Source organism: Hypanus sabinus, chromosome 3, assembly GCF_030144855.1.
Source record: "Hypanus sabinus isolate sHypSab1 chromosome 3, sHypSab1.hap1, whole genome shotgun sequence".
NCBI classification, from domain to species: domain Eukaryota; kingdom Metazoa; phylum Chordata; class Chondrichthyes; order Myliobatiformes; family Dasyatidae; genus Hypanus; species Hypanus sabinus.
Window position 1 is genome coordinate 71679876 of NC_082708.1, and position 15229 is coordinate 71695104.

A 15229-nucleotide genomic window follows, 5' to 3' on the forward strand; every position below is an offset into this window, starting at 1 on the left:
AGGGAGCACTTACATGAGGATCTGGATATATCTGCCTCATTGAGACAGGGAAACGATGACTGGGTGCAGCAACCACAGTGGACAGGAGAGGTGGAACACTTAATTAAGAGATAGAAGTAAGCATACTTAAGGTTTAGGTAGCAAAGATCAGACAGGGCTCTTGAGAGTTATAAGGCAGACAGGATAGAGCTTAGGAGAGTTAGAAGGGGATGTGAGAAGGCCTTGGCAAGTAGGATTCAGGAAAATCCAAAGGCATTTTACACGGATGGGAATAACAGGAGGATGATGAGAGTGACAGTTGGACTGATCAGGAATAAAAGAGGAAACTTGCCTGGATTTGGAAGAGTAGGGGAGGTCCTTAATGAATACTTTGCTTCAGTAGTCACCAGTGAGAGGGATCATAATGAGGTCAGCATAGAACAGACTAATGTGCAGGAGCATGTCTCGATTAGGAAAGAGGATGTGTTGGAACTTCTGAGAAATGTTAGTTTAGATGTCCCCAGGACTGGGTGTGATAAGTTGTCACAGTTTACTACGGTAAGTGTGGGAAGAGATCATTGCACCATTGGCAATGATCTTTGCGAATTTCATGATGTGAATCAGATAATAAAGCTGGGAATTATAGACCAGTGAGTCTTACATCAATGGTGGGCACAGATTCTCAGAGACAGAATTTATGAGCATTTGGAAAGCACAATCTAAATAGAGATACTAAGCATGGTCTTGTGAGGGGCAGGTCATGTCCCACGAGCCTGATTGACTTTTTCCTGGAAGTGACAAGAATACTTGAGGAAAGCAATGTGGTGGATGTGGATTTTAGTAAGATATTTGAAAAAGTTCCCCGTGGTAGGCGCCTTCAGAAAGGAATATGGATTTTAGAAAGTAGTGTGGTGGATATGGGTTTCAGCAAGGCAGTTGAGTAAGTTTCCCACGGTAGGCTCCTTCATAAAGTGAGGAGGCATGGGACCCAGGGAAACTTTGCAGCATTGGTTCAGGATTAACTTGCCCACAGAAAGCAGAGGGTGGTATTAGATGGAGCATATTCTACCTGGGGCTCCAAAACTAATGGTGTTCTGCAGGGATCTGTTTTCCATCCCCTGCTCTTTGTGATTTTCATAAATGACTCAGATGAGGAAGTGGAAGGGGGGCTTAGTACGTTTGCAGATGGAGGTGTGTGGATGGTGTAGAACGTTGTCACAGGTTATTACAAGACATTGATTGGCTGTTGAGCCGGGCTGAGAAATGGCAGCTGGAGTTCAATTCAGAATTGTGAGAAGTGCAACACTTTGGAAAGTCAAACTTAAGGAGAGCATGCAGTGTTAATGGAAAGATTCTTAGCAGAGTGGGGGAACAGAGCAATCCCAGGGTCCACATCCATAGATCCTTCAAAGTTGCTGTGGAAGTTGAGAGTGTGGTTAAGAAGGTGTATGCTACATTGGCCTTCATTAGTCAGGGGATAGAGTTCAATTGCCATGAGGTGATGTTACAGCTCTATAAAATTCTGGTTAGAGCACACTTGGAGTAGTGTGTTCAGTTCTGGTCACCTCATTATAGGAAGAATATGGATGCTTTACAGAGGGTGCAGTGGAGATTAACCAGAGTGCTGTCTGGATTAGAGAGAAAGTCTTATGTGGGAAGTTGAGCAGGCTAGGGCTTTTCTCTTTGAAGCGAAGGTGGATGAGAGGCAACCTGATAGAGGTATATAAGATGATAGGAGGCGTGTGTTTTTTCTCAGAGCGGCAATGGCTAATATGAGAAAATGTACTTTTATGGAGATTGGAGGATTGGAGGTAGTGTTTTTTTAAAGAGAGAACGGTAATGCATGGAATTGCATTGCCAGTGGTGCTGGAAGAGGAAGATAAATTAGAGGTATTTAAAAGACTCCTAGGTAGGCACATGGATGAAAGAAAAATGGAGGGCAATGTGGGAGGGAAGGGTTAGATTGATCTTGGAGGAGGTTAGGAGGTTGACACAGCATTGTGGGCCAAAGTGCCTGTATTGTTCTGTAATGTTTTATGTTCTAGGAATGTGATTTCTCTTTTTTTTTAGCTGTCCAGGATTATCTTTGAATGTAAAGAATAAATACTGTAGGACATTATGAGCGGTCCAGCCAGGGTTTACAATAAATGGCCAATATAAACATCCAGCCTAAACTCTCAAGTGAGGAGCAGGAAGATAAAGGCAACAACAGGGTAAATGGCAATGGTGGTGGTGTGCTCGGAAAAGAGGTAGAGATGTTGGAATGAAAGGTTAGTGCTTGAAGAAATAATGGCGGACTCATGTTACCTCTGGTCGATCGTTTAATTGGTATTGTCTTCCTCAAAAACTAGCCGAGCACAAATGTTCTCAGCAGAAAAGTCAGTTACCCTCCATACTGCTGCCATAAGGATTGAACCAACTGATGAGGCAAATGGATTTTATATTTTTGTTCCAGAATCAGAACCAGAATCAGGTTTATTATCACTGGCATGTGTTGTGAAATTTGTTAACTTAGCAGCAGCAAGTTCAATGCAATACACAATATAGAAGTAGTAAATCAATTACAGTATATGCATATTGAATATATTAAAAATCATGCAAAAACAGAAATAATATACAGTATATTAAAATAGTGAGGTAGTGCTCATGGGTTCAATGTCCATTTAGGAATCGGATGGCAGAGGGGAAGAAGCTGTTCCTGAATCACTGAGTGTGTGCCTTCAAGCCTCTGTACCTCCTACCTGATGGTAACAGTGAGAAAAGGGCATGCCCTGGGTGCTGGAGATCCTTAATAATGGATGCTGCCTTTCTGAGACATCATTCCTTGAGGATGTCCTGGGTACTTTGTAGGCCAATACCTAAGAAAATGGAGCTTTATTTTATATCCTCTGTGTTTATAATAACCTTCATGAAATTAAATAAGTTTCTTGGTACATTTGTTAATTATTAACAACTTTAGTATTTATATCTGTTTGAATTGTTTAAAGTTCTCTGATTTTTAATAAAATATTTACAATCAATTTAAGAGTCTTTGACAACAAGCTATCAAAAGGTCATCAGGACATTTGTGGGAGTTGAAGCCTCAGGATGTGCTGCCCATATCCTAGTCACTGGCTGCTGACTGCTTTGCTTATGGATTGCCATGGTGCCACATAAAGTAAATGTAGCTGTAGGAAACGAGTGGGAGGCAGTTGGATCAAAAGTGACTTGGTCTCCTGTGTTGAATGGAAGGTCAAAGACTGGACACTTGGGAATTTGAAAGTACAATCATAAGTGTCCCACTGGGAGATTTTCCTCCAGATAATGTGCAGAAGGACATGAGATTGTAGAGGGAAAGAATACTTACTGGGAGAAGGTCCCCAGGATAGATCAGACGTAACCTTGGCTGAAAACAAGATGACAATCAAGGATTTAAAAAAATACCTAACAGGAGTAGTTCATCTCTAAAGTCTCCCATCATGGACAATCCCACAGGCAGGGACTGGGTATTGATAGTGAATGATCAGCCATGATCTCAGAATGGCGGTGCAGACTCGAGGGGCCGAATGGTCTACTTCTGTACCTATTGTCTATTGTTTGACAGTCTTGGTCCCCTTCTTGAGCACTGTGGATTGCACAATATCTGTGTGTGAAGGCCTTTAGCATGCAGATGGTCATCGCACACCATCCAACACCAAGGGTAAGATATTAGCCCAATGGGAGAGAGATGCAAAGTGACTGTAGAGCAGGTTCTGATGTGTAGGCTCAGCCCTCACCTACAAAACATACAGTACAAACACTCTGACCACATATACACACATGCCGAGCAACTGGCTTTCAACTGCCTCAGCTAACAGCTGCAATGTAATGTCCTACCAGTGAATTAAAATGGAAAAACAATATTAAACTTTAACTGAAAATGAACAAAAAAACAGATGTCCCAAAGGATAATCCATTTTCATCTAATAGGTCTGGTAACTGCACATAAAATGATCAAAATAGTTTTCCTTCACTGATCTTCACAGGAATCCATAAACAACTGCTAAAATGCCGACAATAGGTATTTTCTGACTCACACGTTCTTGACAGTACCAGATTTACTGGTCTTGACACAGCTTGTGCAGTGATGCAAAGTCAATTTTACAGGATTTTCTGCTTTATCCCTTACACTCCACTTCAAACATGCGGGTAACAAGAGCTTTTTAAATATATTAAACCTCCATATCAAACAGCAGCCTCAAGAACCCCAGAAAGCTACATGAAATGTCAGAACAATAAAATTTTGTGAAACATCGTAACCAAATATTATAATTGTAATTATCTTCACATGGAGAACAACATATCCTGAGAACACTTTGTGGTGCTACATATAAATCTTTTTTTCAGTTTTGAAATGTCAATCTGTTGAAAACTTGATGAAAGACTGCTCCCCAGGAATGGCATTGCCTTTCCCTGAACAGCGGTGATATGAAAATCTGCATCGCAGACGAGAGATCTGCTGTTCGGAATGCCTTTTACCCAGCAGCTCTGAGAGCACTGCTCTAGAAGGTTATCTATCGCCACCCTGTCAAGGGGAATAATCAACTAATGGTTGAGACTTGCAAGTCCCAAGAAGCTAGCACTCCACCAATCATCAGCAGTAAACCCACAATACGGATTGTACATAGAGCATCAAACTTGAGAATCACATTGTAGATTCTGGAGATGTAAGTGGGAAACATAAGATGAGAAGGCATTGGAAAATTAGTAGGCACATTAACTGCACTCTTCTTCCTGTTCCCAATTCAGTCACTGCCTGTCATTGATCCAACTTGATATACTTGTCATTGACGATTTGGTGGTTCAGTCAGTAGTGGTGTTTTTGGATCATTCTTGATCATCACCCAGAGTATATTCAGCACAGTTGCTACCTTCAGTTTATAAGACTATAAGAACATAAGATATAGGAGCAGAAGTCGGCCATTCAGCCCACTGAGTCTGCTCCGCCATTCAATCACGGCCGATCCAATTCTTCCAGTCATCCCCACTCCCCTGCCTTCTCCCCCTTTGATGCCCTGGCTAATCAAGAACCTATCTATCTCTGCCTTAAATACACCTAATGACTTGCCTCCACAGCCACTCGTGGCAACAAGTTCCACAGATTTACCACCTTCTGACTAAAGTAACTTTTCCACATCTCAGTTCTAAATGGACATCCTTCAATCCTGAAGTCTTGCCCTCTTGACCTAAACTCCCCTACCACGGGAAATAAGTTTATCTTGTTTAACATGGATGAGTATTAATTCATCAGGTGGGAGGTGATCAACACCAGGTGGCCTTGTTCCTGATGGACTTGAGGCTAGGATGTTGGGGATTCCCTTTGCCATTCTGTACTACCTGAGCCAGTTTCTTTTTTCTGCCAAATTTGGATGTTCTGCCCCTGTGGAGGAACAAGACATACAGGAACAGGATTGTGATGGAATGGACAAAGGGAGGCAGTGGATGTCATTTACTTGGATTTTCAGAAGGTATTTGATAAGGTGCCACACATTGAGGCTGCTTAACAAGATAAATTCCTAGGGCCTTACAGGAAAGATACTGACATGGATAGTGGAGTGGCTGACAGGCAGGTGTCAGTGAGTGGGAATAAAGGGGGCCTTTTCTGGATGGCTGCCAGTGACTAGTGGTGTTCCTCAGGGGTCATTATTGGGACCACTACTTTTCCCATTGTCAATATTTGGATAATGAAATTGATGGCTTTGTGACAAAGTTTGTGGATGATACTAAGAGAGGTGAAGGGGTAGGTGGTGCTGAGGAAGCAATGTGATTGCAGCAGGACTTAGACAAATTGGAAGATGGGAAAAAAAGTGGTAGATGGAATACAGTGTTGGGAAATGTATAATAATGCATTTTGTTAAGAGGAACAATAATGTGGACTATTATCTAAATGGGAAGAAGTTTCAAACTTGCACAAGACTCCCAGAAGGTTAATTTACAGGTTGAGTCTGTAGTAAAGAGGGCAAATGAAATGTTTGCATTTATTTCAAGGCAAATAAAATATAAAAGGAGATAATGCTTAGCCTTCATAAGCCACTAGTCAGGCCACATTTGGAGGATTGTCAACAGTTTTGGGCCCCATATCGTTGAAAGGATGTGTTGTCATTGGAGAGAGTCCAGAGGAGGTTCATGAGGATGATCCCAGGATTGAAGGGGTTAACATATGAGGAGCATTTGGCAGCTTTGGATCCGTACTCACTGGAATTTAGAAGAATGTGGAGGATCTCATTGAAACCAACTGAATGTTGAAGGGACTAGATAGGGTGGATGTGAAGAGGATGTTTCCTCCGGTGGGGGTATCCAGAACTAGAAGACACAGCCTCAAAACAGAGGAGCGACCTTTTAGAACAGAGGTCAGGAGGAATTTTTTTAGTCAAAGAGTAGTTAATCTGTGGAATGCTCTGCCACAGACTGCAGGGGAGGCTAAGTCCATGGGTATGTTTAAGGTGGAGGTTGATCATTTCCTGATTGGTCATGGCTTCAAAAGATATGGCAAAAAGGCAGGTATATGTGGTTGAGTGGGATCCGGGATCTGCCATGATGGAATGGCAGAGCAGACTCGAAGGTCTGAATGGCCTAATTCTGCTCCTATGTCTCATGGTCTAAGTCTAGCATATTGACTGTGACATTACATTCTGTAAGGATGACTCTGACTAGTCTGTTGGACAGCAATCAGATGTGGCAAACACTTCACACCTAAATCAAAACATGGAAAAATCTGCATTTTCTACTGACAAGCTAGAACAACAATGCCATGGAGAAGTTACAACTCTTAAGGGAAAATTCAGAAGCCCTTTGAGACAGAAGCAAGCACTATCCTAACAAAGGGTTAGCCAGAAACGTCACAAGTGCAGATATGATTCCACAATAAATGACCCCACTTTTCTTTATCTTGTGAGCAAATTGACAGAAAAGAAATCTTTTTATTTATCTTTTTCTGTTGCATCCCAAAGATATGTAGGTAGGTTAAATATATTACTCATCACTGTAAGAGAGTGACAAAAGACTGAAAGGGTACATGATGAGCATATTGGAGAGAACAGGTTATAGACTGCAAGAAAATAATTGGGGGCGGGTCTGCTGGGATTGCCTTCCTGGGGGATGATTGGCTGAATGTTCTCCTTCAGTGTCATAGTAAGTAAGTAGTTAAGAGTGTGGGGCAATTTGAATAAGCTCTCTGCAGACCTACGTACATCTTCATTGCTCACAGCGTAGACTCCTGTTTACTGGGGAAAGTTTGTTGATCTCTTTGCTAAATATTTGCATCCTGTCTGTGAGAGAGATTCTGACCTTCCTGCAACCCATTGGTTCAACTCCCCCTCACATTCCTACTTTGACATTTCTGTCTTTGACTTCCCACACTGGTCAAACCAAACTCCGTTCTAATTTTAGGAGCTGTATTTCATGTTTCTCGCTGACATCCCGTGACCCTCGTGCTTGCGAATGTTGATGAAACCTTTGCTCTTCCTTGTGCTTTCATGTTTCTCCAATTTGTTTCGACCATTTGGGCCCTAGAGTTTATTTAAGTTGCTTCCCATGCCTTTTTGCAGGCTTTGGTATTTTTTATAGATAGTTAATGTTTGAATTGAAATGAAGTTTGATTCTCAATGACTAATAATTGCCTCTGTCCCAAGTTTAAAGCAGCAGCTTGGGAATTATTAACCCAGAGTTGATTATGGTTGGACTCAACATGTTTGACTCATGGCTTTTACCAGCTTTTCCTCCCATTCACCCGCTGCCTATTGTATTCAACGTAATTTCTTAATTTCTTTCTGATTTTTATGAGCATCAAAATAATGTAAAATGGAAGACAAAACATACAAACCATAATTTAGATCAGGCACTGTTGGTAGACAAAGAGTGGCTTAAAATATGTTACTGCTCCTCTTGTCATCCTTAAAGGTCCCTTTGTTGGACAGTCAGTAAGTCATTTTTACATGAAAAATCGGAGTCCTGTGACAAGCATAGAACCTTCAGCATGATTTTTACTGTGGCTTAAGCAGGCAGTGTAAGAGAAGGAACACCATACGAGTTGTCTACTCCCTTAGGTTTTACAGATATAATGATGGACTCTCCCTCCAAAACAGGAATGTGCTCTGCCCTGCTCACACCATTGTTCTTCCAATGATTCCCCATTCATGCTTTCCTGCTGGACTACCGGTTGGCCATTTTTTAAAAACTGTTAAGTTTTAGGGGAGACATCTGTCCATAGCTATAACCATATAACAATTACAACACGGAAACAGGCCATCTTGGCTCTTCTAGTCCGTGCCGACGCTTACACTCACCTAGTCCCACTGGCCCACACTCAGCCCATAGCCCTCCATTCCTTTTCTGCCCATATACCTGTCCAATTTTACTTTAAATGACAATACCGAATCTGCCTCTACCACTTCTACTGGAAGTTTACTAGCAGTTTACTGGAGGGGTGGAATGCCATGCAGCCCCCATAGAGGGCTGTGCTTTCCATGGACAAAGTCAGACAGACAGCATCAGGAGTGGTGTGGTAGTGTTCTTCCATATCTACAAGGACCTGGGATCAATCCTGCCTGGTACAAAGTTTTCACCATCTTTCTGTGACCGTATCTGTTTTCTTCCAGCCAGTCTGATTTCTGTCCACATTCTGAAACATATTGGGAAGTAAATTGGCTACTATAGATTAAGCCTGTGTGTCTAAGCACAGCTCCAGCTCCTTATACAAGTTTGCTGATGACACCACTGCTGTGGACTGTGTCAAAGGGGGTGATGAATCAGCATACAGGAGGGAGATTGAAAACCTGCTGAGTGGTGTTTTAAGAACAACCTCTCACTCAGTGTCAATAAGGCCAAGGAACTGATAGTAGACTTCAGGAGAAGGAAACCAAAGGTCCATGAGACAGTAATCGTTGGAGGATCAGAGGCGGAAAGGGTCAGTAACTTTAAATTGCTGGTGTCACCATCTCAGAACTTTTACTTCCTCAGGAGTCTGCAGAGATTCAGCATGTCATCAAAACCCTTGGCAAACTTCTGTAGGTATGTGGTGGAAAGTGTGCTGACTGGCTGCATTATGGCCTGATGCGGGAATGCCAAAACCTTTGAGTGGAAAATCCTACAAAAGTTAGTGGATACGGCCCAGTACATCATGAGTAAAGCCCTCTGAACCATTGAGCACATCTACATAAAATGTTGCCGTAGAAAAGCAGCATCCATCATCAAAGATTCTCACCACTCAGGCCATGCTCTCTTCACGCTGCTACCATCAAGTAGAAGGTGCAAGAGCCTCAGGACTTGCACCACCAGGTTCAACAACAGTTACTACCCCTCAACCATCAGGTACTTAAACAAAAGGGAATAACTACTCTCACTCTGTTTCTGTTCCCTCAACCGATGGTCTCACTTTATGGACTCTTTATCTTGTTATTTCATACTCAATATTTATTGTTATTTATTTATATTTGCATTTGCACAATTTCGTGTTCATTGATCCTGTTTGCAGTTAATATTCTATAGATTTACTGAGTATGCCTGCAGGATAAAAAATCTTAAGGTTGTATGTGGTAATATGTAAGTTCAGAATCAGATTTAACATCTCTGGCATATGTTGTGAAATTTGTTGTTCTGCAGAAACAGTACAGGACAATACATAATAGTAAAAACTAATAAATTCCAGTAAGAGTGTGAGTGCAAGTGTGTGTGAGAGAGAGAGTGAGAGTGAGAGAGAGAGAGAGAGAGAGAGAGAGAGAGAGAGAGAGAGAGAGAGAGAGAGAGAGAGAGAGAGAGGGAGAGAGAGAGAGAATGAGAGAGAGAGAGAGAGAGAGAGAGGAAGAGAGTGAGTGTGAGTGTGTGTGTATGTGTATATGTATGTCTATATATCTATATATATCTATATAAGTCAAGTCGCTATTTATTGTCATTTCGACCATAAACTGCTGGTACAGTACACAGTAAAAACAAAACAACATTCCTCCAGGACCCTGGTGCTACATGAAACAACACAAAACTACACTAGACTACAGACCTGCACAGGACTACATAAAGTGGACAAAACAGTGCAGGGCAGTACAATAATTAATTAATACACAAATAATTAATAAACAAAACAATAGGCCCAGTAGAGGACAAATTACAATATAATAATAAATGATGTAGATGTCAGTCTAGACTCTGAATATTGAGGAGTCTGATGGCTTTGGGGAAGAAATTGTTGCACAGCCTGGTCGTGAGAGCCCGAATGCTTCAGTACCTTTTGCCAGATAGAGATGTGCAAATTTAAATAATTAATGCAAAAAAAGAGGAAAAGAAATACTGAAGTAGTGTTCATGGGATTATTGTCCATTCAGAAATCTGATGGTGGAAGGGAAGAAGCTGTTCCTGTCTTTAGGCTCCTGTAGCTCCTCCTTGATGGCAGCAAAGTGAAGATGGCATGTCCTGGGTGATGGGGTTTCTTAATGATAGATGCTGCCTTTTGAGGTATCATCTTTTGAAGGTGTCCCTGATGCTGCAGAAGCTAGTGCCCATGATGGAGCTGGTTGAGTTTACAACTTTCTGCAGCTTTTTCCGATTCTGTGCAGTGGCCCCTCCATACCAGATGGCGATGCAAACAGTTAGAATGCTCTCCAAGGTGCATCTGTAGAAATTTGCGAGTAACATACTAAGCCTCTAACTCTGAATGAAATATAGCTGCTGTCAGGCTGTCTTTATAACTACATCAATATGTTAGGTCTTCAGAGGTATTGACACCCAGACACTTGAAACTACTTCCCCTTTTCACTACTGATCCCTCAATGAGGACTGGTGTGTGTACCATCGACTTCCCCTTCCTGAAGTCCACAATCAATTCCTTGGTCTTACTGACGTTGAATGCAGAGTTGTTGTTCCAACACCACTTTACCAGCTAATCTACTAGTGATCAACTAGTGAGATAAGCCTACTAGTGATTGGTGCCACAGCAACAACCTGGCACTCAACATCAGTAAGACGAAAGAGCTGATTGTGGACTTCAGGAAGGGTAAGATGAAGGAACACATACCAATCCTCATAGAGGGATCAGAAGTGGAGAGAGTGAGCAGCTTCAAATTCCTGGGTGTCATTATCTCTGGGGATCTAACCTGGTCCCAATATATCAATGTAGTTATAAAGAAGGCAAGACAGTGGCTATACTTTGTTAGAAGTTTGAAGAGGTTTGGCATGTCAACAGATACACTCAAAAACTTCCATAGTTGTACCATGGAGAGCATTCTGACAGGCTGCATCACTGTCTGGTATGGAGGGGCTACTGCACAGGACTGGAAGAAGCTGCAGAAGGTTGTAAATCTAGTCAGCTCCATCTTGGGCACTAGCCTACAAAGTACCCAGAACATCTTCAGGAAGTGGTGTCTCAGAAAGGCAGCGTCCATTATTAAAGATGTCCAGTACCCAGGACATGCCCTTTTCTCACTGTTACCATCAGGTAGGGGGTACAGAAGCCTGAAGGCACACACTCAGCGATTCAGGAACAGCTTCTTCCCCTCTGCCACCCGATTCCTAAATGGATATTGAATCTTTGGACTCTACCTCACTTTTTTAAAAAAATATACAGTATTTCTGTTTTTGCACTTTTAAAAATTCTATTCCGTATGCGTGATTGATTTACTTGTTTATTATTATTATTTTTCTTTCTTTCTGCTAGATTATGTATTGCTTTGAACTGCTGCTGCTAAGTTAACAAATCTCATGTTACATAAACCTGATTCTGATTCTGTTTCTTCTCTGTGTGTTCTTATCATCTGAAATTCTGCCAACCATAATTGTGTCATCAGCACATTTATAGATGAGGTTTGAGGTGTGCCTAGCCACACAGTTGTGAGTGTAGAGAGAGTAGAGAAACGTGCTAAGCATGCATCCTTGAAGTTCACCAGTATTGATTGTCAATGGGGAAATGTTATTTCTGATCTGCACTGATTATTGTCTCCCGGTGAGGAAGTCAAGGATCCAGTCGCAGAAAGGTATAGAGCCCAGGCTTTGGAGTTTGTTGATTAGAATTGAGGGTATGATTGTCTTGAATGTTGAGCTGTAATCAATAAACAGCAGACTGTTGTAAGTGTTGTTGTTGTCCAGATGATCCAAAGGCAAGTGGGAGAGCCAGTGAGGTTGCATCTGCTGTAGCCCTATTTTGGTGATAGGCAAACTGCAGCAGGTCCAGGTCTTTGCTTAGGCAGGAGCTGATTCTGGCCATGGTTAAGCTCAAAGCACTTCACTGCAGTAGATGTGAGTGCAACTGGGCCATAGTCATTGAGGCAGCTCACCCTGCTCTTTCTGAGCATTGTTATGATGATCACTCTTTTCAGCAGTACGAGATCGAAAATGTCCTTGAATACTACCACCATTTGGTTGGCACAGTTTTTCAGAGCCCTACCAGCTACACCATGAGGGATTGACACCTTATGAGGGTTCACCCTCTTGAAAGATATTCTGATGTTGGCAGAGATCACAGGGTTACCAGATATTCCAAGATCTTGCACAAGTATAGTTTTATACTCCCTTTCGAAGCATGCATAAAAGGTGTTGAGCTCGTCTGGGAGTGAAGCATCACAACCTTTCACAATGCTATGTTTTGCTTTGCAGAAAGTTTTGGCATGTAAACCCTGCTGGAGATGACGTGCATCTGGCTCTGTCTCTAACTTTAAATGGAATTGTTTTTTCTTGTTCTTAAAATAGTGTTCTGCAGGTCGTAGCTGGTCATCAGGCATAGTTCTGGATCACCAGTCTTGAATGTCACAGATCTAGCCCTCAGCAGGCTACAGATCTCCTACTTCATCCATAACTTTTGGTTTGGATATGTCTTATATGTTCTTGAAGGTAAACGTTTATCCACACAGGTCTTGATGAAGTTGGCGTCAAATCTGATGCATTCATTCTGATTCAAAGATGAATCCCTGAATATTGCCCAATCCACTGACTCAAAACCGTCCTGTAAGCACTCCTCTGCCTCCCTTGACCATACCTTCTTGGTCCTCACCACTGGTGCTGTGGTCTTCAGTCTCTGCCTATATGCTGGGATTAGATGTACAGTCCCGTGATCGAGCTTTTCAAAGTGTGGCTGTGGGATGACACAGTAAGCGTTCTTGATGGTGGTATAAAGGTGTCAAGTGTACTGGCTCCTCAAGTTCCAAAGGTGATAGGTTGGATTATTTGTAAGTTACCTAGCACGATGTAGGAAAAGGAAAACTGTTTCCTTTTCAACCATAGTTTATTTTTCCCAACTTATTTCAGCTACCAAAGAAACCATTGAACTTATATTATTTTCATGGGCTTTCATAAAATAACTTTACTAAGATATAAATGGAAGCAGAGATAATAGAATTCACTAACACTGACACAGTGGAGCCATCTTTGCAGAATTCTGTAGAAACTGTCATTCTGCAGTCTTTCTGGAACATTTGGCTCTATTTAACAATGAACAATCATAAATGTTTATCAATGTCCTGGCTGGAGTTCTGTGAAACACTGACAACTGTCTCAACATTCTTACATTTACTGACTTCATGTACCATGACACAGGTCCAAAGGTAAAACTGAGAGTCTATGTGTAATTAACATCATGAAGCCTGTGTAATGTTAATACCCAAACCTCTTGCTCCGTTTGAGTGAAGAATCACGATGTCAGGGTTTGTTTCTTCTGATTTTAGTCGTCTCAGGCATGGTGACACGTGTATTCTGTAGCGAGCTGAAGTGACAGTGATCAACTGTCAGTGAGTGGAATTCCTGGAAGGGAATGCAAGAGGGAATGACAACAGAGACAAGTGTTGGGTCCTAAGGAAATAAGTGCATTGGTAGGTGATGTGAGGATAACCAAGGAAGTTGTGAACATGCTAGCAATAAAATTCAGGGGTTCCCTTGTAATTGGTGATTTAGGTTGTAATGAAGGGAAATGTGTAAGTGAAAAAAAATGAAAAGTATTCCAGGTGATACTAAAAGAGATGAAATTCTGTACTCACCTGAACTGTTTTGGGGTCAATTGCTGGTGAAGTTCCTGCATCTCTTCAGACCTGCTGGATTTGTACCTGGGCATTGATGTGTGCATATTTGGAAGGAATATCCCCCTCTTTAAACCGTCCTTCCTCAACATTGCTCAGGGAGATGTAAGAAATCCAGGAGCAGCCCACAGACTCATCCTGCGAATGATGTTCTTCCAATGGTCCAACAGATGTTGGAAGAGGAGTGGAACAAGAAAGTGGGCTGAGAAGTGGAAGATGGAGTTCAACCCAGAGAAGTGTGAGGTGGTACACTTTGGAAGGACAAACTCCAAGGCAGAGTACAAAGTAAATGGCAGGATATTTGGAAGTGTGGAGGAGCAGAGGGATCTGGTGGTACATGTCCACAGATCCCTGAAAGTTGCCTCACAGGTGGATAGGGTAGTTAAGAAAGCTTATGGAGTGTTAGCTTTCATAAATTGAGGGATAGAGTTTAAGAGTCATGGGGTAATGATGCAGCTCTATAAAACTCTGGTTAGGCCACACTTGGAGTACTGTGTCCAGTTCTGGTCGCCTCGCTATAGGAAGAATGTGGAAGCATTGGAAAGGGTACAGAGGAGACCTACCAGGATGCTGCCTGGTTTAGAGAGTATGCATTGTGATCAGAAATTAAGGGAGCTAAGGCTTTACTCTCTGGAGAGAAGGAGAATGAGAGGAGACATGATAGAGGTATATAAGATATTAAAAGGATAAAGTGGACAGCCAGCGCCTCTTTTCCATGGCACCACTGCTCAATACAAGAGGACGTGGCTTTAAGGTAAGGGGTGGAACGTTCAAGGGGATATTAGAGGAAAGTTTTTTACTCAGAGAGTGGTTGGTGGGTGGAATGCAATGCCTGATGGTTAGCTCTGACTGGACAAGTGTGATTTTTTTTTTATTACGTAGTTCAGTTTAGTTTTTTGTACTGCGTCATGTAACACCATGGTCCTGAAAAACATCTCATTTTTACTATGTACTGTACCAGCAGTTATGGTCGAAATGACAATAAAAGTTGACTTGACTTGACTTGAATGGAATGCCGCAGGGATCAGGTTGGGTCCATTGTTGTTTGTCATCTATATCAATGATCTGGATGATAATGGGTTAACTAGATCAGCAAGTTTGCAGATAAACACCAAGATTGGGAGTGTATTAGACAGCGAGGAAGACGATCGGATCTTGCAACAGGATTTGAACTAGCTGGTAAAATGGGCTGAAAAATAGTAGATGGAATTTAATGCAGACAAGTGTGAGGTGTTGCACTT